We start from the raw sequence: 5,370 nt of genomic DNA, 5'->3' as shown, positions 1-5,370 counted from the left end.
AAAGCGAAGTGTCATTGTGGTATTATAATTCGAGGGTGTTTCCAGAATGCAACACACAGGACACATGAAGATAAAATGTGATTTCCATTTTGATTTTGGATTTGTTGTTGGTTGCATTTGTTGGGTTGGGTGGGCGGTGTTAATCCCTAAAACCACTACCATACTTTAAAGTCAAATTTGAAGCAAGCTTTAATTAAATACTGGCCAGGTAGCTTGACTCTGGCCAGGTCCATCTCTGGTTTCCCAGAAGAAGAAAAAAATGGCCCTGAGTCAAGTTTTACAGTGGATTGAGTATTTCCCATCAGGTCCTATCAGGGGCAAGCATACATCCTGGTGCGTTTCCTGCCTGTGAACCTCCGGCCCACACGATTAAGCACATCTGGTGCAGTTGGGTCAAACAAGCTTGTGTAGGAGTGACAACATGTGTCTTGTCATCTCCCATAAACATCAGCTTTGGGCAAGAGGATGGCAGATTAGAGGCATTTTTTGGTTTCATGGCTCTCTTAGGTATGTATAGTAACTAAAACTTAAGATGTAACTTTGGCTCTCACAGTGGTTTTGTTCTTGCTCTTATTTGCCCATGGACAATCCGGGAGTGTGGAGCTTTCCTTCTGAACTCTTTCATCACCGTCCCTCCATCAGGATTCCTTTCTCAGCAGCACGTTAAGAGAGAGCTGGTTTCCCAACCTCTCTATCACATGCTGATTTGATGGAACTGATGGTGCTCACTTCCAGCGGGGTGCGGTATCTGCTGCTCTTGCTGCCGGCTGTGGGCCACAGCTCTGGAAAAGGCAATCGGAAACCTAGGACCATGTGTGCTCAGGGGACACACTTAGGAACTTGAAAGAAGTGAGGGCTACTGTTTGTGACTGTCCTCTGAGCCCAATAGCCCCTTCTTCAGGAGTTTCAGATGTGCAGGTTGCTAAGATCATGCCAGCTGGGCTTGTTGACTGTTTACGTCCCCTCACAGAGGGGCAGGGAGGGTCACAGGACCCTCCCCAGAGTACCCAGCTGTTACCTACCATCCGCACCTGCAACTCTAATTGCATGGAGGCTTGTGGGCTCAGCAGGAGGACTAGAGTATATGGGCCAGGGAAGACTATGGATTTCCATCTATGTGACTGTGAGCCAGGCATCATTCCTGCTGAGTAAGGACTTTCGAGTGCAGCCACACTCCTGTAGCTAACCCCCTATCTATGACCTATAAGGAAGCCCAATAAAACCATTGGTTCCTCGGAGTGAACTTGGGTGGAATCATACTTAAGTTTGCCACTGTAACTTTAAGAGGAGGGGTAGAAGTTGCTATGTATCCCTCCCTGGAAAGGAATTTGAGCACAGGGCTCATCACTGAGGTTTATATAAATAGACTGAAATGTCCATTATGTATTGTGCGTCAAGCTACAACAATGTTGCCTTCCTCGTGGTTTTTAATTTTTAGTTACAGTAGCAATTATTACAGAGTTAATCTCTTTCAGTAATTCAGTGAACTAGAAACCCTCTCCAGGGTTATGGACAGGGTGAGGAAGACCTCGTCCTAGCCCTGGAAGGCAGCTCAAGCTGTCTAAGTGTCACCTGTCTTCCTCTGTTTTCTGCCAGACCACCTGAGTGCTTGTGGCTGAGAGACTGACAGCTCTCAGCTCTGCCAGGGCTGGTGGGAAACAGCAAGCTCTGTGATACAAAGCCTAATATTTAACGTGGTAGGATCAAGAGGGAAAGTATTTCAATTTGAAGTAGATGTTCATTTATTTCTGTCTTTTTTCTTTAAAAGTCTGCATCTTGTCTTTAAATCTCTTGGCAGTATCTCTGATTAATTTTTTATGTATTTCTCATAAATTAAACTAGGAGCCGGGAGGTGGTGACACATACCTTTAATCCCACCACTTGGGAGGCAGAGGCAGGTGAATCTGTGATTTCGAGGCCAGCCTGGTCTACAAGAGCTAGTTCCAGGACATGCTCCAAAGCTTCAGAGAACCCCTGTCTCAAAACAAAACTAAACAAAACTAAATTAAATTAAATTAAATTAGGGAATTAAAAGCATTAATTTCTTTCTTAGTTTCAGTGTGTGTGTGTGTGTGTGTGTGTGTTATGTGCACATGGATGTGGAAGCCTGAGGACTATTTCAGTGTCATTGTCTGGAATCCACCCACTCTCTTTGAGGCAGGCCCTGTCACTGGGCTGGAGCTCACCAACAAGCTAGTAATGAGGTTCCTTCGCCAAAAAGGAAATCTTCCTTCCCTGGATATTTACCTGTCTCCACCTCGCCAAACACAGATTTACAAGCATGTGTGATGGCCCCATGCCTGGCATTTTAAAATAGGTTTGAGGGCCAAACTCAGGGCCTCGTGCTTGCCAGGAAAGCACTCTGCTGGCGTAGCCATCTCCCCAAAAGCACTGCAAAAGTTCTTGATGCACATTGCCAAATTTATACTTAGATAAATCATACCAATGCATAGTACTGCTGACAATGATAAACAATACATATATCTTGCCTATTATGATGTGAAAGCTCTGGCAAGTATCAAATATAAGTCATACTAAAAGCTACATACCTAGCCCTATCCTTTCTTTCTTTCTTTCTTTCTTTCTTTCTTTCTTTCTTTCTTTCTTTCTTTCTTTCTTTTGAGGCACAATTGTGCCAAGTTGCCTAGGCTAGCCTTGAACTCACCTGGTAGTCTAGAAAGGTTTTGAACCTGGCATCCCTCTGCCTTAGCCTCCCAAGTAGTTGTGATTAAACCTGTACTACCCACCAAGCCTGGCTCAAGAGAGGCTTTACCTTCCCTTACCAAAGGTGAACACAGAACAGAACTGGAGATGTAGCTCAGGGGTAGAGCCCTCGCACAGTGTTGTGAGACTCAAACTCCAGATTGGAAAAGGAAATGTCCCCAACCCCCCCAACACACACATGGAGGAATGGAGAGAGAGAGGGAGGGAGAGAGAGAGAGAGAGAGACAGACAGACAGACAGACAGACAGACAGAGACAGAGCTGCTGCTCTGGTGATGGGACAGAAGAAAATAGTCAGCTGGGCAGTGGCATGCATTTTTAATCCCTGCACTCGGGAGGCAGGTGGATCTCTGTGAGTTTGAGCGAGTTCCAGGACAGGCAACAAAACAAAGCTACACAAAGAACCCCTATCTAGACAAACCAAAAAAAAAAAAAAAAAAAAAAGGAAAGAAAGAAACTTAGCTGAACTCAAGGTTTGAAATTAACAGACCACCACAAGACTGTTGGGATGGGGTGGGGTGTTCCTGAAGAGGAAAATGAGAAGTAGTCACTTGTCAAGAGCAGAGAGAATTCTGGGTAGGGACAGATGAGCAAAGCCTTGGGAGAAAAGAAACCAGACTATCTGAGCTAGAGGAATAGGAAGCATCTTAGCCTAAGGTCTCTAAGATAGTGTGATGGGTTGGACTTCCAAAAAACAGGCTAATGAAGCTGACTCATAAAGGTGGGTCCCATCCAGGTGATGTACTACAATCTCTGGATCTTGATGGACTAGGACTCAGTGAGTTTCTCAAGATAACTCTGGGCTCAGCCAAGGCTGGTGGTGAAAGGTGTGGGGCCAACATGGGAGTCACCTGGTGGAGGCAGGGCTACAGCTGATCAGATAGATTCCAATAAGGATTTTATAACAGAGATCACCTGTAGATGTTTCAACTCAGCCCACAAAAGGCTACCAAAACCATCCTAACTGATCACATTATGATCAAGATGAAGGGAAAAGAAGACACTGAGGCAAGTACAGTAGTCTCCCTTTATCCACAGAGGGTGTAGGATCCATCCCCAGGGGATGCCGATGATAACATTTCTAAGATGTCCTAAATTTAATTACAAGATCTTGCGGCTAGAGCAGATGAGAAATGGGAGGTCAGTCTGTTACCAAACTACAGGCTGCTGTCAAAAAACCAATTCACAGTCTACAATGCATGTTAAAGTCTTAACTCAATTCCTTCTCTTGGTGCTTCTGTACCCCGTTTACAAGCACAGCCAATCCAGAAGCAAGGGTGATGTCTCCTTGTGGCCCTTTTGTCCACTGTATTGTTGTGCCTCACCCCACCCTTTACCTACAACCAGTGTAGGATCGATGTAAGCAATGTATTCCTTCCTTCTCTAATTTTTTCACTATTTCACTATTTTAAAAAATGCTCAGGGATATAGTTCTGTGATAGAACATTTCACTGTCATGTTTAGAGCCCTGGTTTCCATTGCCCAACGTTGCAAACTATAATAAACATAATAATAAACAACAACAACAACAAATAAGGACAATGACAGAAATCAGTATTTTTTGTTATGCTAGACAGGGTTTCTTTGTGGAGCCCTGGATGTCCTGGAACGCGCTCTGGGAACCAGAGTGGCCTCAAACTCAGAGATCCTCCTGCCTCTGCCTCCTGAGTGCTGGGATTAAAGGTGTGCACCACCACCACCTGGCAATATTTGTTATTAACTATCTAATGCCTACAATAAGCCCCATCAACCTCATCAAACTTGCTTCACATCAAGGAAACTGAGCTCTAGAGGTCAGTGGCTCAGTGAATAAAACTTGGGGATGGGGCTACAAAAGGGTTCTGTTTTAGAACAGGGTGTAAGAACAATAGCCTTGCAAAGCAGTTTTTGTCTGTAGATCTGCAGTGACCCAGACTCCCCTCCCTGGAAAAGCCAGTTCTGCCTCCTCTGCATGGTCAGTGGCATTCCTGCATTCTAGATAAGCTTGGGCTTCCAGGCTCCTTTGAACCAGTTAGAACAACTATAACTGCCTAGTTCCCTCCCCAAATTACAAGCTTAAATAAAGCCTTTAACACTTGTTTACTTTATATGATCTTACCCTTTAAAAAAATTATCCCTTTACAATGAAAAGGGAGAGCAAACTGCCCCTTGTTTTCTCTGAACCGCTCTGCAGAACTGCTGCCAGCTGGGCTTGACCTGCTCTGCAGTTTGTTTTCTGTTTTGACTTTGTTGTTTCTTAGATGCTACTTACTTTTCCTACTTCAGACCAGATCTCTCAACGGGCTCCTTTCTCTTAGGGACCCATTCCTACTTGCTAATCATCACACTGACATATTGGGGCATATATTGACACATATGTCCCACTGACATGTCTTAGTGCAGAGATTCTAATGGAAATGTAACAGGAAAGCCTACTTGTTTAAAATGAATATACCTCCCCCCCCCCCACACACACACACACACTAGTCATTGTGAAGATAAAGGAGTTACTGCAGAGCACAGCATCTCAGCTCTAGAATTTACTGGGGTTTCTTTGTGTGATGGCTGTTTATATTTTGTGTTTACAAATGGAGTTTCTGTTGGAATCCGCTGGCCTCCTCTGTCACCTGGGTACCCTGTCCCTTTAAGAGACAAGTCCCGCCCCCCC

This window comes from Alexandromys fortis, unplaced genomic scaffold, assembly GCF_014885135.2.
Source record: "Alexandromys fortis isolate MF-2015 unplaced genomic scaffold, M_Fortis_MF-2015_v1.1 scaffold_308, whole genome shotgun sequence".
Classification (NCBI taxonomy): Eukaryota; Metazoa; Chordata; class Mammalia; order Rodentia; family Cricetidae; genus Alexandromys; species Alexandromys fortis.
This window is presented reverse-complemented; position numbering follows the sequence as displayed.